General features: G+C 38.3%; 1 long non-coding RNA gene across 4 annotated transcripts in view; it reads right to left on the bottom strand.

Moving 5' to 3' along the window:
* LOC101020856 overlaps nt 1-27462 on the bottom strand; it is a 199409-nt gene that overhangs the window by 113368 nt on the left and 58579 nt on the right. For 2 of the 4 annotated variants that reach the window (XR_004179813.1, XR_002518781.2), the window contains exon 4: nt 20950-21003. The exons of the other annotated variants lie outside the window; for them this stretch is intronic. This is a non-coding gene — a long non-coding RNA (uncharacterized LOC101020856). The remainder of the gene's footprint in view (nt 1-20949; nt 21004-27462) is intronic. 4 annotated transcript variants of the gene reach the window in all.

Here is a 27462-nt window from a genome sequence, read left to right as displayed (position 1 = left end):
GCCGCTCTACCTTTTGTACTACAAAGCCACATTGTAAAAAGCCACAGACCCAGCACAGGAAGACTCCACTGTTGGACGCAGGTTGAGATATTTGATTACAGTAATATACATATACAGAAAAAGTATTTAATAAGATATTCCAATAAAATGAATCTTAATGAGGCAGAAAAAAAGCTTTCTTCTATCAGAGGAGAAATTTAGAGATTGAAAATAATCTACTTGGGAGTGGCATTTTGATCACATATGACTCAGGTACCACTTTCCACTAATATAATGACCCTTTGGAATAAAGAAAGGTTCAAAAAGGAGCCAAATGCTCCTTATAAAATACTATCAAGCTTTTTGTTTTTCAAGATTTCAATGAAACGATTATGCTTTCCTTTTTTCAGGGACTAAACTGATTTCTTCAACTCCCTGTACCAAGAAATGTTTGTGTTTAGGTAACTCAGAAAGAAACTTATCTCAGTCCTCAGTAGCGGAGAGATAGAACTGGAATTGAAGCTTCATCCACCTTTTTCACCATCACCCCATTCAAAGAACCAACCTGTTCCTCTTTACAGGCAGCAAATCCCAAGGCAGAGGGAAGAATCTACTTTTTTTAACCCACCTGAAATCTAGAATGCCAATGTTTCCAAAACACAAGTAGACATACAGGCTTCAGACTCTTTTCTCACGGGTTTCCTGAAAGAGCAGATTGGAAACCCTGCATTTGAGCAGAAAGTCCTGACAGTGGTGCAGGACAATAGAGAATTGAGGAAATAGAGAGGGATCCAAAGAGGAGGTGTGTTCATGTGGATCTCCCTCCAAAGAATGCCTAAACTATGAGGGAGAGTTCCCCTACCCCTTATGTGGTATAAGAGAATGGCTTTGTGAGGCAGAGTCCCATTTCTCCACCCTCTTACTCTGGACTATCTCAGAATGCCTCCTCAGCCCTCAAGCAAAAAGTTGCCTAAACTTCCATCAGAGTTCTAGCGTATGCAATGCGGAGAAGGCAGAACCACCATGTTTAGAAATGGGGTGGGACCCTAATCACTATGGGCACTCTGACAGGCCTGGGACTGATGAGGGAGCATGGGGATTGTCAGTGGCCTCTTCCTGTGAATCACAAGATGGCAAGGACTACAGACTATCTGCAGAAGACTTTGCGTGCATAACATCCACCATAAAGCCAATGAGGTATTGTAGATCAACCCCTATCCTTGCCCTTGTTTAATCCAGCCTATACACTGACACCAGGGAGATTTTCCTACTATGCACAATCATGTTACTCTCCTGCTCAAGATTATCCTCTGACTCCTCATTTCCCTAAGAAAATAGTCTAAATTCCTTAACATATCCTGGAAAACCTCATTATTTTTAGGGATTCAAAGTCCTTGGATTCCATGCTCAGTGCTTCCTTCATTGCTCTAGCTCATCCATGCCATCATATTAGGAGAAACTGAATGGTCACAAGAAGCTAAAAGCTATGAACAGCACAGTGTTCTTAGTCACTTTCATGTACTGAGGTATCTTCTCATCTCTGCTTGCTTCAATTTAATGTTTTTGTGGCAAGCTAACCAGAGTCACCATCACCAGTTGAAAATTGGTCAATCAGCAGAGGTAGCTTCAAGATCCCTATGAGTTCCTTGAGGAAGAGGCTAGTTCCAGGGTGATTAAGTATTAATTAGAACTGCTGCAAAGAAAGGAATATTAAATGGCTATCCCAGAAGGGTCAACTCTGTCTGCAACTAATTTCTGCACAGCACAAATTTTGCCTAACTTGGGTTCTTTTCATGATTTTTATTTCCAGATAAGGTATTTTAAAACCTTGTTTGTTGTTTACTTGTCTAGGTGGGTGAGTATAATCTATTTAGATGTGCCCAGCACATAAATTATTGAATCACTTTCTTGCCCTAATTAAATTAAAAGTGAAATTTTCTACTGACCTTTAAATATAAGGAAGAGAGGAGAAGTTGAAAGAATCTACAAGACACAACTAATTTCAACCAGTCATCCCAGGACAGGGTAGACCTAGAAAACTCTTCCCATCTTTTTTCTGATTTCCAGTTTATTTCACAGAACTCTTGGACTTATTCCCATGGCATTCACTGTCAGGGAATCTGCTTTAGTGAAAAGAGAAGGAACTGCATATAGCAGACCCACAGAAGCTCAGTATCTCATTCTCAGGACTTGCTGGGACTGTTTTCAGCTCTTTGACCCAAGACAAGGAGAAAGGAGTGCCTGCATACTCCCTGGAGGTGTGATAACACAGTTATAAGTCAGCAGGAGTTGCAGATTGCTGCCATGAAGGTTTTTGTGAAAGAGCCTGGAGGTGTCTGCTGCATCCCTCACTAGTTTTCTCTATCTTAAAGAAGTTAGCGTAAAGTCATTCAATTACTGAGTGTTAAGTGGACACCTAATTATGTCAAGTCAGTGAACTCCAGGCTCCCAGAGGCTGTTAGAATTTCTAGTTCTAGTTTTTAATCCCTCCTTATAACATTCATTTTGCCTTTCTCTCATTACCCTGAACAATGTGAATCTTTTAGGCTGCCTTTTTAAGAACAGGAAAAAATAGAAACTCAATGGAATTAGTCAATGTTAAATGATATAATGAAAATATTCTTCAAAGTTTTCAAAAATTAATTTTTCAAAGGCTACAATATGTGACACAGTGGAAGAGTGAGAGCTCTGAAATATAAAATATCCAGGCACCAACTCCATCTTTACCATTTGCCAGCCATGTGTCTTAGACAAATTACTCAACTTCTCTGAGTCTTAGTTTCTGGAAGATGGATCTCAAAAATGTGAAGGTTTATCTTTTCCATCTTTCCAATAAATTTGGAATTCCTAAAGGCTCATTGCTAAGTCTTCTTTTCTTATTTATATTTTCTTCTTTGATTATCTGAACCATACCTATGGCTTTAATTCCCATTTCCACAGGTGCCTAATAAATTTCTATCTTCGACAGAGATCTCTCCTCTCATTTGCTGGTATATAGCTGATAACTCCACTTAGATGCCACAGATGAAATCCTAATTCAGTGTCTCCACTAGGCAACATAGTCCTCTTCCACTATTCTCTATCTCAGGGAATCACTTCACCATCTATGTCATTTCACAAGTCAAAATCTTCGGCATTATCTTTGATTATTTTCTCACCTCATCTCCAACACTCAATCAATCCATCAGCAACTTCTACCCAATTTACCTCCTAACATTTATTGAACAGGTACTATTTTCTCCAATACCTTGGATGCTACACTGTGACAGACTACCATCATTTCTAACCACAATATTCTCCTAACAGGTCTCCATATTCATAATTGCTACATTTCTCCAATCCATTTCCCTTCTAACATCCAAAGTGATTTTGACAAACAAAAACGTAATCCTGTTATGGTCATCCTCTTACAACAGTTAAGTGACTCTTCATTGCTCTCATGTTGAAGATCAGTATCCCTTCTAAGACCCACAAGTTCTGATCTCTGCTTATTTCTCCAGCTTTAGTTTATACTTTCTTCTCCGTTACTCTGACCTCTAGTTTCAATAGACATTTTATGGTTTTTAAGTGGGCCCTGATTCTTGCTGCCACTGGGCCTTTGCACACACAGTTCTCTAGAGCACACTCTCTCAATTCTACTGAATATAAGCACACATTTTCACATAATCACAATTAGCTTCTCTGTCTGTCATATGATAACTGCTAATATCATTTCCTTGAGGAAGCCTCCTCTGACCGAAAGATGCTGTGTACATTTGTGCGGGTTATACTCTACACAAGAGCATCTGGCTGAGGGTCAAATGACGGGTAGAATCTAGTCACACTCCACTCACCAATTCCTATATCCTAACACAGAAGTGCACATCCTAGGACACCTTTTACCTAACTTTCTCAAAAGCATGGTGTGGGCTAGTTGGAAGCTATGCCCAATGTTCAGAAACTTGATCAAAGCTTTGTATTTCTTGCTGCCATACACCATATATTCTCATTCATAATACCACAACTGCAATTTTACATTTTTTATATAGATTATGTATTTGACCTCTCTCTCCTAGTAGACTGTAAGCTCCCAGGTACTATATCTGACTTGGTCACCCTGTTATCCATTGTCTAACGTAAACTTTGACATCTGGCAGGTGCTCAATAAATAGCTGTGGAATAAATGAAAAATGAATGACTATTGTTAGGAGGATAAATTTTTGTGAAAACAGCATGTAATTGCCTAAAACCTAGCAAATACCCGATACATGTTAGTTTGAAAATGAAAATGAATTATCTGACACTCAAATATTAAGTGACTCATTCAGAGCCACAGCAATATTAAGTGAGTGGTATGAGGAAAAGCCCCTCAGGTAATCATTTCATGTATGGAGAGGCTTGGGAAACTGACTTCTCTCCATACAGAGGGATTTAACACGTCTACTTGAAACATGAGGACCCATACATAACATTCTTCCCCAGTATTATATTCAAGGCAACATAGTGGGAAAAGTGGTCTTCAAAGGTTGCCTGTTTGCCCCTTTTCAAAAAATGGTCAGGAAAAGCTAGGCATTTGGTTGGTGCCACTCAGAAAAATTGAGCTGATGGCAGAAGTCCAATAAGATGTCAGTCACTGTCTCAGATAAAAATCATTAGGATCATCATAGCTTGCATGTATTGAGTACTTTTGGGACAGGCATTATGATAAGTGCCTTATATGCATTATTCATTTCATCTACGCAGCAAACGTATGATGTATTAAGTTAAGCTATATGAAATTGTCAATATTTGACCCTTTTTGACCTACAAAAATGACAATTTTATATGTTTTAACCTCATAGATACTGTGACACCACCTCCCCCCCCATTTCCAGGATGATGAATTGAGGTTCCAAAAGTTAGGATTAAAGTCCAGAAAGCCTAATTCCAGAATCATGGGCAGCAACTGGAAACTGATTTTTGTCCTCACAATGGATAAAGGGTATTTTAAACTTTATCACTTCTCTCTAATTACTATTTTAGTTCCCCCAACTGTCTTTATGCCCATTCATGGCAAAACTCTATGTAATGAAATAGGCTTGTCTGCATGTCTCTGTGGGAAGACGATACCCCATTTCCTATCCAGCTCTGGAGAGAGAAGTATTCCCAAGGGCAAAGTGAACAGCATGCATGCTAAAGATGAAAGGGTGGCAAACATTCTCTAAGCCCTACAGGAAGGAAACAGGAGGTTAAAGGGCCCCTGCCTGGGCCTGCATGAAAGTAGAAAGGCCTCAGAGGGACTTATGACAAAGACCAAAACCCACATCACCAGCAGTCATGCCCTTCCCATAGCATCAGTGACTGGGAACATTAAGTCCTACTGAAGTCTTTTGCTTGGTCTAAACATTACCACTAGAAACACAGAATTGGCAGGAACCTAGGGATCACGTCATTCAGACATTTCTTTGTAAAGATAAGAGTACTAATTAAATAAACATTTACTGAGCACCTACCACAAGCCAGGTGCTGCCACTAGTTATTGGTCACAAAGACATGAACCAGAGATACGGCCCCTACCTTCATGGGGTTTACAAATTGAGCAGGATGATGTGAGTTACCCTTCACCGCAGCATGATGAGAGCTAAAAGCTCAGGATGCCATTATAAGTATGCTCTGGTATGAGAATTTTCTGAGGAAATGATTCTAACTAAGACCTAAAGGATTTTAACAAACTAGGCAAGCAAAGAATGGCGGGCCACTAAAGCAAAGTCATCAGCTCTGTGATGCAGGCAACTTACAAGCCTCCCTTTGCCTCATCAGTAATCAGGATAATGTTATTTAATTCATGGGATTCTGGTGAGTATTAAATGGACCAGTGTATGTAAAATACTTAGTGCGTAATAACTGCTCAATAAGTAAGTATTCTCTTTCCCCATTTTTTCGGCCCCAGCACATTTTCTGCTATGTGTCTTTGTCTTTAATCTTAAGAAAATGAGCTCTTCAGGGTCAGTAATTTCAGTCTGCTTTGATATTTGTTTAACTTGTTGCAATGTTAAGGGCTGAACAACATAATCTGAAAATTATGGCCTTTCACATAACTGACCCAAGAGTTTATCTTGCAGCCAGAGACCGAGTGCACTCTATTTTCAGCTCAAGCTGTTGTCCGTGTTTCCCATGATTAAAACTATGCATCATGTAGTCCCAGCTACTCGGGAGGCTGAGGCAAGAGAATGGCATGAACCCGGGAGGCAGAGCTTGCAGTGAGCAGAGATTGCACCACCGCACTCCAGCCTGGGCGACTGAACAAGACTCTGTCTCAAAAAAAAAAAAAAAAAAAAACAACAACCACACACACACACACACAAAAACCATGCATCACTAACTTTAGAAAGCAGAGAGTCTCAGATTATTTTGGACATGTCCAGTTTTCAATATCCCTCTAATTGTCTATTTAGTCAAAAAGTTAGAGAGGCACTGTTTAGGGGAGTCCTTTTCATCAATAGTGTGTTAATTCAGCTGGATGAATGGTGATCTAGCAGCCTTTGGGACCACCAGCTGCCTAAGCCATTTGCATTTTCCATCTGGGGCAGTACTTAGTAGTTTCCACCAGAGAGGTAATAAACTTGACCAACTACTATATGTCTCACATTTTTCCGGTTCTCAGCAATATTGCAGGGTGGCAGCTGAGGTCCTAGAGTGAAGTCAAACTAGAATCAGGGCCAAGATCTAGGGCTGCCCTTTACTGTCTCTGTGAGTTTAAGTAATTACACTTTAAGTACCCATTCACTCATCTGTAAAACTCATGGGTGTTTGGGAGATAACTGATGATGTTCTTTGCTTTGCTCAGTGTCTGGCATATACTATTATATTCTATACTATACTATACTATGCTATACTATAGATGTTAATTACTAATATTTTTATTATAATCGTAGTTATATTATTATAATAGCTCCTGCCCTTCAGGAGCTCTCAGCCATGTAATAATAGTATGGTATGAAATAGCTATTATTCATAATCTTATTATACTATAATTATCAGTAATGTTATTATATAATGTTATAAAAAATAAATTATAATATTGTCATTACCAAGTAGCTATCAATTAATGTGTTTTCTATGTACCAGTCACTGTTCTGAACTCATAACATAAATTTTCTTATTTAATTCCCCCCAAGGTCTTCTAAGATAAGTGTTACTATTATTGCCATTTTACAGATCAGGACACAAAGGCTCAGAGAGGGAAAACAGACACATAAGCATATAATTACCATTGATAATGCTATGGTGATGAGTGCAGGATGTTATGAGGGCACCAGAGACACCACGGAAGGGCATGGAACCTATTTTGGGAATAGCAAAGAAGGTATCCCAGAGGCCATGTATCACTGAGTTGAGTTTTAAATACTCAGAATAATCCAGATCAGAAAGAAGGCCTTCTCAGGCAAGGAAATGGCATGATCATAGGTCTAAAACCTGATGTGACTACAGAATAAGAAATATTACCAGCCAACATGATGAAACCCCATCTCTTCTAAAAATGCAAAAATTAGACAGGTGCAGTGGCTCACACTTGTAGTCCCAGCTACTCAGGAGACTGAGTCAGGAGAATCTCTTGAACCCAGGAGGTAGAGGGTGCAGTGAGCCAAGATCACACCACTGCACTCCAGCCTGTGCAACAGAGTGAGACTCTGTCTCAAAAAAAAAAAAAAAAAAGGAACTATTACCAGAATTTAATGATCTGGAGTGTGAACAATAGTGAAGACAGAGACAGATTTCAGGTGTGTCACAATGGAAGGTGAGCCAGGGCCAGATGGTGAACAGCCCTGCTTGGTCTCTGAGGAGCCAGAGAGCACACTGTATGTGTCAGTGACTTTTTGGAGAATTTGCTCCAAAAGAGTGACATGACCAGATTATAGGCTAGGTAGGTAGATCCCTGAGGAAGTAAAGACAATGAACTGGAGGCACAGAAATGAGTTAGAAGTCCAGGTAAAAGATGAGGAGAGCCTCAATTGGAGTAGTGCTTATAGGAATTAGTAGAAGGGAGGGGTTAAAATATACTTAGGAAGTAAAATCATCGAATTGAGTAAGCGATTGGTAGAGGATGAAGATATGATAAAAAGAAGGATCAATGCAGGATTGCTCCACAAACTGGGATGCAGAAGAAAGAAAGAAAAGTAGAATGAACCTGGGGAAGGTTGAGACAGCAAATTCAGTTTAGAAACCACTCAGTTTAAGGCTATGTGACATCCAGGTAGCAGTGACCAGTTGGCAACTGGTCTAGCAGTCTGAGGCTCAACTCACAGGTTAAAACTAGAGATTAAGATATTGGGAGAGGGGATATCTGCATATCCATGATGGCTTAAGCCCCTGTACAGGATGGAAGCCCCAAGGAGAATGGAAAGAGTAAGAAGATAACAGAGCAAAGAATAGGCCGGGCGCGGTGGCTCAAGCCTGTAATCCCAGCACTTTGGGAGGCCGAGACAGGCGGATCATGAGGTCAGGAGATGGAGACCATCCTGGCTAACACGGTGAAACCCCGTCTCTACTAAAAAATACAAAAAACTAGCCGGGCGAGGCGGCAGGTGCCTGTAGTCCCAGCTACTCGGGAGGCTGAGGCAGGAGAATGGCCTGAACCCGGGAGGCGGAGTGTGCAGTGAGCTGAGATCTGGCCACTGCACTCCAGCCCGGGAGACAGAGCGAGACTCCATCTCAAAAAAAAAAAAAAAAAAAAAAAAAGAGCAAAGAATAAAACCCTGGAAACTAATATTTAAAAAGTGAACAGAGTAAGAACTTGCAAAGGAGATGAAGAAGGACTATCAGAAGGGTGGAAGACAAAAGAGCAGAGTGTGATGTTCTGGAAACCAAGAGAGGACATGGTGCCCAGTGCTGCTCAGTGCAGAGTTAAGAAAGACAATAACTGAAATGCAGGCATCTCATGCCCATCTAGAGGTCAGCTATGGCCTGGGCAAAGCAGGTTTCTACTAAAGGGCTGGGCATGGAAGCCAATGAACTGAGACAAAAATGGGATGAAAGGAAGTGAGGGCACGGCCTTCAGCATGGTCAGGGGTTGTTGTAACACCAGAAGCCATATCTCATTATTATTTCTAGATCTTCTGCTTCTCTTTCAACTTTTTTTACACTGACTTTTGTACTCCTAGGTTCTAGAGCCTGCTCTGATCAGGACTCGAGGCCCTAGAATAACAAAGTCACAGTTTTCAAAAGCAAGATCAGCAGTGCTTTAATGTCAAAGTAGTACTGTAGGGCCAGTCACTCAAACTTGTAAAATGAAATCTCACCCTTCTACATTGTCAATAATCAGGGTGATCTGAGAAGACCATATTCACTACTGCTTCCTATTTCAGGCCACCGCCATTTCTCTCTGGACCACAGCAAGAGACTCTCTGCACCCTCACCCCCTTACATCTATATGCCACACGACAGCCAGAATGTTCCTGTTGAGAAGGAAATCAGATCAGGTCTACCCCTTGCTCAAAGCCATTCAATGTCTTCCCATCTCACCTGGAATAACTTCTAGTCTTTACTACTGTGTAAAACCCCTAAATAATCTGGCCCCTGCCTAACTCTTTGAACTCATTTCCTATAATTCTCCCCCTTGCTACTCCTCTTTGGTCACATGGACCTCCTTGCTGCTCCTCCAACACAGCAAGCACATGTCTGCCTCAGGAACTAGACAATTCTTTTGCCTAGAATTCTCTCTCTGTAGAAATTTGCATGAAATCCTTCAAGCTTCATTTAGTATTCTGTTTCTATTTCATAGACAGATACAGATTAGATAGATATAGATATATCTATTTCTGCATCTTTCAATCCATATATATGGTGGATATGTCTATTTCTATATCAATGAAGAATATAAGCTCTATGAGGGTATAAACTTCGTCCATATCTCTAACTCTTAGCACAGTTTTTGGCATTTAATGCACAATTGTTGAGTGAATAAGAAAATGAATACCTAAATGCAGCTATAAAAAATCAGTCGCAAAACCTGAAACAGAAAAGAATGAACCAAACAGAAACTAAGCACAGATATAATTCCTCTGGCAAATATGTACCAAACACTTCCAATGTGTCTAGCATCATGTTAGACACAAGGTAGACATACAAGAAGTCTGGTCCATGCCCATATTAAGCAGGCAGTTCAACTGAATAGACATGTTAAATAATTAGTGAAAGAGACAGTTTATAGAAAAGTACTGGCAGTCTTTAAATTAAAACTCTAATTAGTTCATAATTTGTATTGCCTTGCTCTGAGTCACTGGATTTTTCCTACACCCATCATAGCTCCTAACCTCTGCCATAAATGTGTCCTTCCTTCATGGCTCTCCCTGACAGCACCAACCACTGGAGGCCTGGCTCACCACCTTGCTAACTTCCTCAGTGAAGGAATCTTCCCATTTTGCTACTTAGGAATTCCCAGGCACTGGCCTGGGAAATTTGTTATTTCTGGCCTAACATCTGCCCCTTTCAAGGCTGACAGAAACTCAAGGATATAACCAAAGGATAGTGTTGCTAGTGCCACATCCGTCTGATACATGCAAGTAATTGGGACTAGTTAAAGACTTAAACCATCTGTTTCACATTGATTGCAAAGGTTTTTAACACCAGTATATTATGAAAATGTGTGCCTATTATCTGTCCATTAGTCAGAAATTACCTATGTGGTTATTAACATTGTCTCATTGATCCTAATAAGACATGAAAAAGAAAGTGAGAAATATATTGACCCATTTTCCTCTGAATAGAATGATGCAGAAAGAGGTGGATTTCTAAGGATCAAACTGTTGGGAAAAGAGGTCAGGTCTCCTGAAGCTTGATTCTGTGTACCTCCTCTTTATGGTCACCATTGATTTCTGAATGGGGTCTCAAAGTTTAGTAGGGAAAAAAGAAGAGCAGAGTCAATAATTTTGATTTCTTGACAAGGCCTTTGCCTCAGTAGTAGATTTTCCTTCAAACAAATCTCTTGGAAGAAAAGTCTCATCAGGTTACCCCACTAACTTGGAAAATACATCATACGCATAAGGATACATTAACTCAAATATGAAACCAGCAGAAGTGATGATCAGACAACAGTAACAGACTGAAGAATCTTTTCTTTTGTTAGATAAAAAAAAGTCGATATAGTAATGATTGACCTCATTCACAAAAGTCAGCCAACTCTATGCAATGACTCTCATAACACCAAAGAAAATAAAGAAATCCGATACAATGTTTTGATATCTCCAAAAGCAGGAGGTTTAGGTTAATTGACATATATTCTTTTGTAAATTCAGAGGAGAGAATGGATTCATTCACTCAACTAACATATATTAAGCACATGTAAATAAAAACACTTAAAAGTAAATACAGTGAAAGAGAATGGATATGAAGAAAATATAATTTTCTTGCAGCAGCATTTCTGTGACACATGTCTGAGAAGTAGACACAGAAACAAGAAATGACACCAAAATCATCCATGGAAGGAGCAAAATACTGTAATACAAGTTAAGCCAGTAAGAAGAGATAATATGCAAATTTTTTTAAAAGGCCATCTGTTCATTTTACAATTATTTCCTGAGCATCCACAACATTCCTAATACTGTGAAGCATAAGACAAAGGTACTACTTTGACAGATCTTAACATTTACCAGAGAAGATAGAATATATACATTAAAGCTAAATAAAAATCAATGCAGTATTATATTATTTGCCAATCAAATGGAAAAGTAGTCTATGGGATTTTCAAGCATTTGGAGAGGAAGTCACTCTGGATTGGTGAAACTGGAGGGAGTTTCTTGGAGGAGGCAGGAATTAATCTGGTATCAGATGAAGCATAAAATTTAAACATGTGAAGAGGAAACTCATTCCAAGCAATGAAAGCAAATGAAAATAAGTGCACATAGATGAGAAAGGATATGGTGTCTGGATAGTAATGCTTGCTATGATCACAAAATTGCAATAATCTTAGTGGTGAAACAAGATTAAACTTTACTTATTGTTCATATAGAGTTTAATACAGATGTTCCCAGTTCCCAATGAGTGAGTGGCCTTCTACCTAGTCATTTAAGGACCTAACTCTTGTTGTCTTGTGGCTCTGCTCTCCTTTGGGTCTTTGACATCTTCTCCCTTTAGTTAGTGGATGGGAAAGACAAAGAGTAAGAATGGATTATACATAGAAAATTGTTACGTACCAGACCTAGAAGTGATATACCTTACTTTTGCCCACATTCGTTTGGCTAAAACTCAGACCTAACACCTATTGCAAGGGAGGCCTCACTGAATGTCTAAGAGGACAAGGAAGTAGGCTGTGGTGGACACATAGCAGTCTCTGTCATAATGTGTTTGGGGGAAAGAAAGTAATTTAGCTAGAGCAGAAGGTTACAGAGATAGAAGATGAAACCAATGATGGAGAAGTATATGACACAAGACTGTTATCTACGAGCTTAGGAAAGAATAATAGACACAAAAAGTTCAAAAACAAACAAAAGGCTGTGATTCATTCTCCTGAGAGTGATGCATAAAATAGATGGGAAGGAGGTTCATGGTATTAGGAGGTTACTCAGAGTGGCATGATTGGGAAAGGTTTCAAGAAAGATGTGAAGAAAAAGCTGAGTCTTTAGGGATAAATTCAGAGAGGTAGACAGTATATGAGTGTATATCTCAGGTGGGATAGACATAGACAGATGTGTAAAGAAGAGACAGTACGCAATAATACAAATGAGGAGGAGGACAAAGAATGTGAGCTAGGGCAGAGGGATAATTGTAAAGCTGATAGAGTCAGATGAATGGTATTTATCAATGGGTGTTTTCTGGCACTGGAAGCAGGGGGACAATTCTTCACTTGTAGGACTATCAAACATTACAGAACTTTTAGCATGCCTAAACTCTACCCATTAAATGCTGGTACTGCTCCCAAGTAACTATGACTATGAAAATTCCTGCACTCTTCCATACCTCCTTCCTGGGGGTAGGGAAGGAGCAATAACGCTTCTATTGAGGGCACTGGCCAGAGATTAAGAAAAGAGGAGGAAACCTTTGGTTCAGGGTCCTGAATGTGAAGCTAAAGAGGTTAAGCCAGAGAAAACAGGAAACAAGAAGTGACTATGGGCCTTTAACTGGGGCTTGTGCTGAAAAGAGTTTTCTAATCACTTACTTCTAGCCTTGATGTCCAAGATGATGGCACCACTAATTCAAAATTATGTTTCCGACTCAATTTGCGGCATTAACTCACAAAAGACTTACACCCAAATCAAGTCGATTAATCCAAGTGTCACATATGGGCATTCAAATATTATAGAATAAATTCCTGAAAATTCAGGACACTTCTAAATTAAGACCACTAAATCAGTCTTACCTCCTGAGGCTAGAATGGTATGTAGATGGAAGTAACTTCTCCTAATGAAAGAAATCAATCTGGCAAGAAAACCAGAGAAGTAAAAGTAACTTGAAAGTGTCTACATTTCCTGCCCACCCAGCCTTATTTTCTAAAATTTTTTACTATTTAGAGAGTCACTACAGTTGCTTCGGGCATGTCAAGCCCTGCCACACAGCATGTCTTCCCCTGATTCCAAAACCACTGGAAATGGTTTTCAATAGGATTGCTGATTTGCCAAACTACACTTTTGTCCTCATCGTCTTTGCCCCTTGAGTGGCCCTTTAAAATAAGCGACTTTTAGCTGAAGAGCCTGCTGAGTGAAATAGAGCTAACCCATTGGCTGGGATTGCCTTCTACCCTACAATCACAGAAACTGGCTGGACCATCATAGCACTGATGTGGGACAATCAGAGTTAGGTCAGATGCACTTCCAGGCCTGATAGGAAATGTCACTCAGAGATGCCTCAGCTGCAAGAGAGACAGCTCAAAATTGGTGTTTGAAAATAACCATAATGAGACCCAGAGACGGAGCACTTAAAAGGTTTGAAGGGACAAAGGACAGATTTACAAAAAATCCCAAGGGACTGTCTCTCATAAAGAAAAACAGGTAATAATTTTCCCAAACTAAATGATTTCTTTTATAATTCACTGATAGTTTTTTTTCTGAGGTTTTCAAAATGAAAATATGGAGATGAACAAGGTTTCTCGCTCTTTTGAAGATTCCGATACTCTCCAAGAGGGCTCTGATGTAATTATTGGGACATCAAAATCAATTACTTCAACTAGATTATTTACCTCCTTCTTTCCCAGGGAAATGCTCTCTGTTGAGGGAATGGGGCTTTTGATTGAGAAAGAGAAGAAATGGGTAACTTTGACATATGTAAAATTCTAAGGTTTAGAGCTTTGGGAGGACCTGCTCTTTAGGAAAATGGGAAAGGAGGGGTTAGGAGAGAGGCGGAGAAATGAAGGAGAACGTCCCATCCACGCATCTCTCACTACCTCTAGAAACACAGTAAAGGGGATTATTTTTGTCTGAAAATAAAAGAGAACTACCATTCATTCCACTTACAAATATTTATGAGATGCTTACTTGGTACCAGGAAGCACCAGCTTTGTGAGTATCCAATAATGAGTAAGAGAAGCAACAAACAAAAACCCTCCTGCTCTCATTGGAAAGCAGGAAAAAAATGATGTAATCAAATGGGAAAATTCACAGCTTCTATGGAGAGAAGTTTGGGAGGAATGCTAAAGAAGGCTGGGGCTTAGTTAGAAAGAGGGAGCTTATGAGAAGAAAGAAAGGCCTTAGGGACAAGCATGGGTGGAGGCAAAGGTGAGGAAGCTAAGATCAGATGGCCATGATGTTCTCAGTAAGGCTGGAGGCATTTGCTGAGAGTAAAGCTTGAGAAGGAAGAGAACAAATAAGTGCTGAAATATAGTAGATGTGTTCTTCATTCTAAGTCTACTGGTGTGCCTGCATTTTATTCACTGGAGGTATGTGTTCTTGTAGCAGCCTTTTGAATGAGCTGATGTGCACGCATTTGATAAAATGCTCATATCAGCCAGGTATTTTCACCTCCCTGAACCTTTTATGATATTCCAACAACCTGTTAAATTCTCCTTTTGGGTCTAGCAATCTGTGCACCTTCTGATCTTGTATGAATTCCTCTAGGAGTCCCTTTGGAATCAACTACTCTGTCTTTAGTATACACCAACAAATGATAATTAAATACCTGAAAAACTACACATGAAAGTTAAATAGCAATTTTACTGGAAAATTCAGCCCTAAATGCTCTACTCCTTGTGTTTCTCAAATACTCCAAGAGTGCTCCCACCTTGGGGCATTTGCACTTGCTATTTCCTCTGGATAGCCTCCCAGAGAGAAATACAACTTACTCCTTCATCTTCTCTTCCATTAGGTTTTGCTCAAATGTTACCACTTCAGCAAGGCCAACCCTGAAACCTCTTCTTAAACTGCAACCTTACAGCATTCGCATCCTCCTTGCCCTCCTCTATTTTTCTCCCCAGTGCTTACCACCTTCAATATACTATATAATTTACTTTTTAAATTACATATGTCTCTCCATTCCCTGCCAAGTATGAAACTTTTGTAGGCATGTATTTCTTTTCTTTTCTTTTACTGCTATATTCATAACCTGGAACAGTACTTGATAGTAAATAAATTATTTGTTGAAAGAATGAATGATAGCTATGGCTCATTCTGTCTCTCAAAAAAGGGAGTCTGAAAAAGCACCTCTCAGAAGTATATCTGGCTTCCAAAATCTTTGGTAATGGGTTCTAGATTACCATGCTTATTACTGTGTTATAAGCAACATAGCCAATAAATATTGAATTTGTTTATTGAGAACTCTCATCAAAGCAACAAAAGGCAGCATATAAAATAAAGAAAAGAGAGAGAAAGAGAGGAAGAGGAAGTAGAAAAAGGAGATGAAAGAGGAGGAAGAGGAGAAGAAAGAAGAATGAGGGAAAGAAATAGACAAAGCCAAGGGAGGAGTCAGCTTGTAACGAGAAAAACAGCATGTAATGAAAAACAAAAGAAGACTCAGCATGTGAGAAAGTGGCCAACTGGCTGTCCTTTGCCATTTTCCTGCCCTCCATGCGCCTGAGGACAATGGGATAAGGGGGCATGTTCCAGCTGGGCCCCAAGCCTCCATTTGCTAACCTTGTTTGCCACTTTCACTGTGGGAAGGACTGTCTGTGCTCTTGTAGCTGTGCTTTAATTGAACTGGGCAAGATCAGGTAGATTGATTACCCATTTAGCAAAATGCTCACAGGGATTTCCTCAGAAAATTAAATGCACTGTAGACTACATATTGACAGAGACAAAATGCTCCTTTGAAGTGCATGTTAGGATGCTTAAGAGTTGTTTTTATTGGGTCTTGTATTCAAGACCCTGAATTTCAAGTGCATGTGCTTTCCTAATGGGAGTAAAGCTTCACAATTATGTCAAGAGATCCTATATACAAATAGTAGCTTTATATTCAACTTAATGCGTCCAGTGCACAAAGCAAGGTCAACTTTTACTTTTCTGGAGATGTTTTCAATTCCGTAGGCCTCATTACCTTCCAACAAAACACAAACTGAAAAGTCTACAGTTGTTTTATTATATACAACCCTCCTGCTACCAACTTACCCCACCAAAACAAGCAAACAAACAAACAAAAAAACCCACCTTATTTGAAGTTCTAAAGAGCTTTTATCCCACTTCACATCAGAGGATATTTTAAATCCTGGGATTGAAGATGAGTATTAACATGTTTGCTTAATCCATACTCCAGTTGACACTACCATTTGACACCATACCAATGCTGGCAATGGTCTATGGCTATCTACTTTGGGGGCTGTGTACAGACTTTATGTAGTGCTAAGAAATGGGCTTTCATATCTCATTGTACAGCTGACTATAACCTTGGAAATACTCAACTCTAAAATGGATATAATAATCTATATCACATAATGTTAGGAATAGCAAAGAATACATGAAGTACCTAACATGGTCAAGTCATATTGCTAGATCTCAACAAGAAATAATTTCATTCTACCTTTCCATACCTGACTTTCTCATTTTTATAATTTTTTTTTCTCTTATTCAAGGTCATCATAGATACCAGGTTCTATACACTCCTACCTCTTTTCGACCCTAGGCTGATCTCACTCAATGTAATAAATGGGACTGGGATGCTGAGGTCAGCACAGGTTTACAAAAATGCCCTCACCAGATGGTAAGCAACTGATCTACACTTTAGGAGAAGATTGCCTCACCCAAGTAAAAACAGTACCTGCTTTTTCCATTTTGAAGGGAATGCAGCCTTACAAATATTTATAACTTTATCCAGTAAAAACTGTAAAATATTAACCTGTTGATCTCTATCCGGTTAAAATTTCCCCCACATAAATACCAATAACAATACTTTATATCAATTACTTTTAACTAGAAATTTATAGAAACCCTCACAGGAAGTATCAGGAAAGTGTTCATAATAATTACAATGAATACCATCTATTTATTACTGTGCACCAGAAAACATGTTATCATTTAATTCTTACTTTAAAAATTGAGGTCTTTTCCTAACCTTTACCACTGTAAAGATAAGACACATGCTAATAAGTTTATGATAGAAGGAAATAAAAATGAGAATACAGAATAGAAAATTAGCAATAGGAAAAAAATGACAAGGTCAAAGTTAGTGTTAGAAAAGACCAGCAAAATTGTCTGGTCTTGACTACATCGTGGGAAAAAAAAAAAGAGAGAGAGAGAGAGAGATAACACAAATTACCAATATCAGGAACAAAAAGGAGGTTTTCATTAAAGGTTGTACAAACATTTAAACATATAAGAGGGTAATATTATAAGCAGCTTCATGCTAAAAAATTCTACAGCTTAAATGAAATAAACTTCTCAAAATATACACTTATTAAACTGACACACGATAAAACAGAAAATTGGAAGACCCGTATACCTGCTGGTAAAGAAATTGAATTTATTATCAAAAACTTCTTCACACAGAAAACTCTAGGCTCAGGTGGTTCTACTGATGAATCTATCAGACATCTGAGGAGGAAATAAAACCAAAAGTACACAACCTCTTTGAAAAAAAAAGAAATCACTTTCCAATTAATTTTATGAGGCCAGAATAAAACTAATAGCAAAACCTGAATAAAACATTACATAGAAAGAGGGAACAACATCTTTCAAGAACAAAATGTAGACACTCTTAACAGAAATGTTAACTAAAATGGGTCCGGTTGTATGTAAATAGGATATTGCATTATGATATAGTGGTATGTATTCTAAGAGTGCAATGTAAGTATAACATTTAAAAATAAATGTCATTCAACACATTAACAAAATGGTTGAGAAAAGCTATTTTATTACATCAATAGACGCACAGAAAACACTTGACTAAATTTCTCTTTTTTGAGTTTCTTTAATTTGTTTTTGGGTACACGCACTTTCAGCCTTGTCTGTTTGTTTTTATTTTTCTCAACTTTATAAAGCTGTTAATTGATAAATAAAAACTGTATATCTTTATGGTGTACAATGTGATGTTTTGAGATGTGTATACATTATGAAATGGTTAAATCAAGCTAGTTAATATCTTTATCATCTCACATACTTTGTTTTGTGTAATAAGAATATTTAAGATTTACTACTTCCAGAATTTTCAAGTATACAATATATTATTATTATTATTATTATTATTATTATTATAGACACCATGCTGCACAGCATATCTCCAGAACTTATTCATCTTTTCTAAATGAAACTTTGTATCCTCTGGCAAATATCTTCCAATTCTCCCCCCAAAACATTTGACAAATTTTAAATGGTAAGTCGTATTTTTGAATCTAATAAAATGAAGAATTGAAGAGAATTCATTAAGATGATCAATGGTTTTGATAAAAATGAAAAATTGTCATCATACTTAATGACGATTAAACACTTTTCCCATTAGATACAAACAAGGCAAGGATGCCCACTCTCACTGTTCCTATTCAACATTCTACTTAGGTCATGGCCAGGGCAGGTGAAGAAAAAGAAATAAATAAAAGGCTCAAAAATTTAAAGAGAAGTAAAGCTGTCTTATTGCAAATGACATGACTGTTGTTGTTGTTTTGAGATAGAGTGTCACTCTGTCACCCAGGCTGGAATGCAGAGGCATGATCTCAGCTCACTGCAACCTCTGCCTCCCAGATTCAGGCAATTCTCCTGCCTCAGAGACCTGAGTAGCTGAGATTACAGGTGCACACCAACTCCCCCAGCTAATTTTTGTACTTTTATAGAGACAAGGTTTTGCCATGTTGGCCAGGCTGGTCTTGAACTCCTGACATAAAGAGATCCACCTACCTTGGCCTTCTGAAGTACTGGGATGACAGGCATGAGCCACTATGCCCAGAGACATGATTGTTAACACAGAAAATTCTAATACATTTGCAAACCATTTAATATAACTCATAACTGCACTTAGTAAAATTGTAGAATGCAAAAATAATATACAAAATTAATTGTATTTTACTTAGTAAATTATAAAATTTAATTAAAAACAACTCTACTTCCAATGTCATCAAAAATCACAAAATACTTAATAAGTTTAACATAATACCTGTAAAATGAAAATTGCAAACATCGTAGAAAAAATTTAAATATAAGAGAAAAGATATACCATGTTCATTGATTATAAAACTAATATTTTTAAGATGTCAATTATTGGCAAACTAATCTCCACAATTCTTCTCAAATTATTTGAAAGCAATTCCAATAGTGATCCCAACAGACTTATTTGTAGAAACTATTAATCTCATCCTAACATGTATATGGAAATGCAAGACCTGAAAATCCAAAGCCAATATTGAAAAAAAAATTAAGTTACAGAATTTTTACCATGATTTCAGAATTATAAAGCTCTTGTAATGAAGGAAGGTGTTCCTGCCATAAGAGTCAGTAAATTGATGATTTTATCATGGGTCAGAATATAAATCAGAAATATACCCACACTTGCATGGTCATTTAATTTTTGGTAAAAATCAAAGTAACCTAACATGGTAAAGAATCTCTACTTAACAAATGATGAAACACTAGATATGAATATATGAAAAAACTTTGACCCTGACCTCACACAATACATAAACATTAATTTATAATAACTCCTACTCCCAAAAGTGAAAACTAAAACTAATAAGACAATATCATTGTAACTTGGGAGTAAGAAAAGCTTTCTTAGACTGGACACAGTAATCAATAACCATAAAAAGAAAGAAAATGACAACTTAGGCTTCATCAAAATTGAAAATTTCTGCTCATTCAGAAAACATTAAAAAAATAGGCAAGCCATGAGGTGGAAGAAAATATTTGTAAAACTGGTATTTGACAGATTGTTATCTAGTTAATATAAAAAATTCCTACAACTCATTAATAAAAAGGGAATTCTTGCTTCTGCCTGCTAAGCTCAAGCACATCTTCACTGTTCCATATCCTATGTTTAATGAGGCCCACATGGCTAAGCCATAGCTTCTGTTGTCTTGTTACTTACAGGCACTGGGAGATCTACAGGGAGGGCTCCAGGACATTCTAGAATCCAGGAAACACATTTAAAACCAAAGGCAGTGTATGCCTGCATGGAGAATGGCACGCTTGCACTGGTCAGTGCCCCACCTCGGTCAATAAGCATGTGCTGTGCTGCTGCTGCTGCTGCTGCTGTTGCTGCTGCTAGAACATGGAAATGACCATGAATCCTGCTGCCACCACCTGATGAAGTGCCTTGGCTGGCACCACCCATCATAGTGTTGTTACCAGAGGTCTATAAACATCTTGGCCACTCCAGCACAGCAGGTTTCTAACCTCAAGGGTCCAGAAAACAAAGCTGGCAGACCCCCAGAATTAGAGCACACAGCATAGGAGTCCTGAACTGATATTTGTCCCCCTAATCTTCAGCCAATTGACTGCACTCATCTTAGACCAAAATCAAAGCCCCTAAAACATCCAAAAGGATAAAACGAGGGAGTGGAAAGCCTATTCAAATGGCACCAACTTCAAAGACTGAAGGAACATCAGCCCACAAAGATGAGAAAGAATCAGTACAATAACTCCGGCAACTCAAAAAACCAGAGTGTCTTCTTACCTCCAAACAACCACACTAGTTTCCCAGCAATGATTCTTAACCAGGCCAAAATAGCTGAAATGATAGAAAAATAATTCAGAATATGAATAGGAATGAAGATTGTACAAATCTGTTCTCACATTGCTATAAAGAAATACCTGAAACTGGGTAAATTACAAAGAAAAGAGGTTTAATTGGCTCGTGGTCCACAGGCTGCACAGGCTTCTGCTTCTGTGGAGGCCTCAGAAAACTTATAATCATGGTGGGAGGTAAAGGTGAAGCTGGCACATGTTACATGGCTGAAGCAGGATAAAGAGAATAAAGGGGGAGGGGCTATACACTTTTAAACAACCAGATTTTGTGAGAACTCACTCACTATCACATAAACAGCAAAGGGGAAGTCTGCCCCCATGATCCAATCACATCCCACTAGGCCCCACCTCCAACATTACAGATTACAATTTGACATCAGATTTAGACAGAGACACAAATCCAATCCATATCATTCTGCCCCAGCTTCTCCAAAATCTCATGTTCTTCTTACTTTGAAAAACCTCCTCTGAAATCTAGAGGGAGGCTCCCAAGCCTCAGTCCTTGCCCTCTGTGCACCCACAGGCTGAATACCACAGGCTGTGTCCTGATATGTAGCTGGGGCCCTTTTAGCCATGCTGGAGCTGGAATGGCTGGGATGCAAGAATCAGTGTCCCAAGGTGCATAGGGGAGCAGGGCCCTGTGCTGGGCCCATGAAACCATTCTTTCCTCCTAGGCCTCTGGGCCTGTGATTGGAGGGGCTGCCACGAAGGTGTCTGAAATGCCTTCGAGGCATTTTCCTCATTGTTGTGACTATTAACATTCCACTCCTCTTTACATTCCTCCCCATAAAATGAGATTTTATTTTCTACCACATGGTCAGGCTGCAAATTTTCCAAATTTTTATGCTCTGCTTCCCTTTTAATTTCCAGTTGCAGATCATCTATTTGCTCATGCATAGGAGCATAAGCTGTTAGAAGCAGCCAGGTCACTTTTGAAGGTTTTGCTGTTTAGAAATTTCTTCCACCAGATACCTACATCATCTCTCTCAGGTTCAAAGTTCCACAGATCCCTGGAGCAGGGGCACAATGCCACCAGTCTCTTTGCTAGAGCATAGAAGGCGTGACCTTTACTTTATTTCCCAATAAGTTCCTCATCTCCATATGAGACCACCTCAGCTTGGACTTCATTGTCCATATCACTATCAGGATTTTGGTCAGAACAATTTCAAAAGTCTCCAGCAAGTTTCAAACTTCCCCTTATCTTCCTGCCCTCCAAACTCCTCAAACCTCTGCCCCTTACCCAGTTCCAAAGCTGCTTCCACATTTTCAGGTATCTTTATAGCAATGCCTCACTTCCCAGTACTAATTTGCTGTATTAGTCTGTTCTCACACTGCTATAAAGAAATTCCAGAAACTGGGTAATTTATAATGACAACAGGTTTAATTGGCTCATGATTTTGCAGAATGTTCAGGCTTCTGCTTCTGTGGAGACCTCAAGAAAGTAACAATCATGGTGGAAGGTGAAGGAGAAGCTGGCACATCTTTCATGGCCAGAACAGAAACAAGAGAGTGAAGGGGGAGGTGCTATACACTTTTAAACAACCAGAGATCTCATGAGAACTCACTCACTCTAACAAGAACAGCAAGGGAGAGGTCTGCCCCCATGATCCAATCACATCCCACCAGGCCCTGTCTCCATCATTGGAGATTACAATTTGACATGCAATTTGGGCAGAAACACAAATCCAAACCATATCAATGATCATTGATATTCAATAGAAAATCAAAATCATATCCAAGGATTATAAGAAATATAATAAAATAATAGAGGAGATGAAAGATGAAATATGGCCATTTTAAGAAATAACCAGGCCAGGAATGGTGGCTCACACCTGTAATCCCAGTACTTTGGGAGGCCAAGGTGGGCAGATCACTTGAGGTCAGGAGTTTGAGACAAGCCTGGCCAAAACGGCAAAACCCCATTTCCACTAAAAATACTAAAAATTAGCCAGACATGATGGCATGTGCCTGTAAATCCCAGCTACTTGGGAGACTGAGGCAGGAAAAGGACTTGAACCCAAGAGGCAGAGGTTGCAGTGAACCAAGATCATGCCACTATACTCTAGCCTGGATGACAGAGTAAGACTCTGTCTAAAAAAAAAATAAAAAATAAAAAAGGAACCAAACTAATCTGATAGATCTGGAAATGGAAAGCTCACATAAAGAATTTCAGAATACAATCCCAAGTATTAACAGTAGAATAGACCAAGCTGAGGAAAGAGTCTCAGAGTATGAAGATAGTCTCTGAAATTAGTCAAAAATAAATAAATGAAGACTGAATAAAATCTCTGAGAAATATAGGATTATGTGAAGAGACCAAATCTATGACTCACTGGCATCCCTGAAAGAGAGGGAGAGAAAGCAAGTAACTTGGAAAATATATTTCAGAATATTGTCAATGAAAATTTCCCCAACCTCGCTAGAGAGGCCAACATTCAAAGGAAATGCAGAGAACCCCTGTGAAATACTAGCCCTGTGAAATACTACATAAGAATACCATCCTCAAGACAAATAGTCATCAGATTCCCCGAGGTCAAAATGATTAAAAAAAAAAGAAATGTTACAGGCAGCTAGAGAAAAGAGGCAGGTCATCTACAAAGAGAACCCTATTAGGCTAACAGCAGATTTTTAAGCAGATCCTATAATCCAGAAGAGATGGGGGCTCATATTCAGCATCCTTAAAGAAAAGAATTTCCAGCCAATAATTTCATATTCAGCCCAACTAAGCTTCATAAACAAAGGAGAAATAAGATCCTTTTCAGACAAGGAAATGCTGAGGGAATTTGTTATCATCAGACCTACCTTACAAGAGAAAGAGATCTTGAAGGCAGTGTTAAATATGGAAAGTAAACATCACTACCAGCCACTACAAAAACACACTTGACTACATAGACTAGTGACACTATAAAGCAATCACAGAAACAAATCTGCATAATAAAAAGCTAAAAACTTGATGACAAGATCAAATCCACACATATCAACACTAACCTTGAATATAAATGGGCTAACCCAATTAAAAGGCATAGACTGGCAAGTTGAATAAAGAAGCAAGACCCAAGGGTATGCTGTCTTCCAGAGACCCATCTTACATGCAGTGACACACACAGTCTCCAAGTAAAGGGGTGGAGAAAAATCCACCAAACAAAAGGAAAACAGAAAAAAAGCAGAGGTTACTATTCTAATTTCAGACAAAACAGACTGTAAACCAACAGAGTTAAAAAAAAAAAAAAAAAAAGACAAAGAAGGACATTACATAATGGTAAAGGGCTCAATTCAACAAGAAGACCTAACTATCCTTAACATACATGCACCCAACACAGGAGCACCCATACTCATAAAGCAAGTTCTTAGATACCTATGATGAAATTTAGATAACCACACAATAATAGTGGGAGACTTGAACACCCCAATGACAATATTAGACAGATCATCGAGTAAGAAAACTAGCAGAATTATTCAGGACCTGAACTTAACACTTGACCAAGTGGACCTAATAGACATCTACAGAATTCTCCACGCAAAATACTTTCTTCTCATCTGCACATGGCACATACTCTAAAATCAATCACACAATTGGGCATAAAACAATCCTCAGCAAATTCATAAAAAACAAAATCATACCAATCACACTCTCAGACAACAGCACAACAAAAATAGAAATCAATGCTAAGAAAATTGCTAAAAACCATAAAATTACATGGAAATTTAAAAACCTGCTCCTGAATGACTTTTGGGTTAATAATGAAATTAAGGCAGAAATCAAGAAATTCTATGAAACTAATGAGAATGAAAATACAATACAGAATCTCTGGGACACAACTAAAGCATTGTTAAGAGAAAGTTTATAACACTAAATGCCCACATCAAAAAGTTAGAAAGATCTCAAATTAAGAACACAATAACTAAAGGAACTAGAGAAACAAGAGCAAACCAACCCCAAAGCTAGCAGAAGACAAGAAATAACCAAAATCAGAACTGAACTTAAGGAAACTGAGACACAACAAACCATAAAAAAGATCAGTGAATCCAGGTGTTGGTTCTTTACAAGAATTAATGACTGATAGACTGCTAGCTAGACTAATAAAAAAAAAAGAGAGAGAGAGAATATCCAAATAAATACCATCAGAAATGACAAAAGGGAGGTTACCACTGACCCCACAGAAATACAAAAACCCTCAGAATCTAACATCTCTATGTATACAAGCTAGACAATCTAGGCGAAAAAATGATAAATTCCTAGAAACAAACAACCTCCCAAGATTGAACCAGGAAGAAATTGAATGCATGAACAGATCAATGAATTCCAAAATTGAATCTGCAATAAAAAGCCTACCAACCAGAAAAAGCCCAGGACCAGAAGGATTAACAGCCAAATTCTACCAGATGCATAAGGAAGAGCTTGTACCATTCCTACTGAAACTATTCCAAAAAACTGAGGAGAAGGGACTCCTCCCTAACTCATTCTTTGAGGCCAGAATCATACTGATAATAAAATCTGGTAGAGAAATAACAAACAGAAAACTTTAGGTCAATATCCCTGATGAAAATAGGTGGAAAAAATCCTCAACAAAATACTAGCAAACAAAATTCAGCAGGACATCAAAAACCTTATCCAATATGATCAAGTAGGTTTTACCTCTGGGATACAAGGTCGGTTTGATACATGCAAATTAACAAATGTGATTTACCACATAAACAGATCTAAAAAAAGAAACATATAATCTCAGTAGATGCAGGAAAGGTTTCAATAAAATTCAGCATCTCTTCATGTTAAAAACCCTCAGAAAACTGGGCAATGAAGGAACATACTTCAAAACAATAAGAGCCATCCGTGAAAAACACACAGCCAACATCATATTGAATGGGCAAAAGCTGGAAGCATTCCCCTTGAAAATTAGAACAAGATAAAGATTCCCACTCCCACCTCCCCTATTCAGCATAGTACTGAAAGGCCTAGCTAGAACAATCAGGCAAGGGAAGGAAATAAAAGGCCTCCAAATGGGAAGAGAGGAAATCAAACTATCCCTTTCGGTAGAAGATATGATTCTATACCTAGAAATCCCCATAATCTCTGCCTGAAAGCTCTTTGATCTGATAAACAACTCCAGCAAAGTTTCAGGATACAAAATAAATGTGGAAAAACCACTAGTATTTCTGTACACCAGCAACATCCAAGCTAAGAGCTAAGTCAATAATGCAATGCCATTCACAATAGCTACAAAAAGAATAAAATGCCTAGAAACAAAGCTTTAAAAGGAGGCAAAAGACCTCTATAATGAGAATTTAAAAACACAGATCCAAGAAATCAGAGAGGACATAAACAAATGGAAAAACATGCCATTCTCATGGATAGGAAGAATAAACATTGTTAAAATGGCCACACTGCCAAGCAATTTACAGATCCAATGTTATTCCTATCAAACTACCAATGACATTCTTTACAGAATTAGAAAAACCTATTTTAAAATTCATATGAAACCAAGAAAGAACCTGAATAGCCAAGGCAATCCTAAGCAAAAAGAATAAAGTTGGAGGCATCACATTACCTGACTTCAAACTATACAAGGTTACACTAACCAAAACAGAATGGTATGGTACAAAAATGGAACCACAGACCAATGGAACAGAATAGAGAGCCCAGAAATGAGGCTGCACATCTACAACCATCTGATCTTTGACAAAACTGACAAAAATGAGAAATGGGGAAAGGACTTCCTATTCAATAAGTGGTGCTGGGAATTGGACCCCTTCCTTACACCATATAAAAAATCAACTCAAGAAGGATTAAAGACTTAATCTTTAATTAAGATGGAAAATATAAAACTATCCAAATCCTGAAACATAATCACAAAGTACCATTCTCAATATAGGACCCAGCAAAGATTTTATTACAAACACACCAAAAGGAATTGCGACAAAACCAAAAATTGACAAATGGGATCTAATTAAACTAAAGAACTTCTGCACAGCAAAAGAAATTATCAACAGAGTGAACAGACAATCTACAGAATGGGAGAAAATTTTTGCAAACTATGCATCTGACAAAGGTCTAATATCCAGAATCTATAAGGAACTTAAATTTGCAAAGCAAAAATCCAACAACCTCATTAAAAAGTGGGCAAAGGACATGAACAGGAACTTTTCCAAAGAAGACATACACTTGGCCAACAAGTATATGAGAAAATGCTCAAAATCACTAATAATTAGAGAAACACGTATCAAAACCACAGTGAGATACCATCTCAAATGAGTCAGAATGGCTACTATCAAAAGTCAAAAAATAACAGATGGTGGCGAGGTTGTAGAGAAAAGGGAACACTTATACATTGTTGGTGAAAGTGTAAGTTAGTTCAGCCATTGTGGAAAGCAATATGGTGATTTCACAAAGAACTTTAAAAAGGATTATCATTTGTTGCAGCAATCCCAGTATTGGATATATACC

This window comes from Papio anubis, chromosome 1 (genome assembly GCF_008728515.1).
Source record: "Papio anubis isolate 15944 chromosome 1, Panubis1.0, whole genome shotgun sequence".
NCBI classification, from domain to species: Eukaryota; Metazoa; Chordata; class Mammalia; order Primates; family Cercopithecidae; genus Papio; species Papio anubis.
This window is presented reverse-complemented; position numbering and strand designations above follow the sequence as displayed.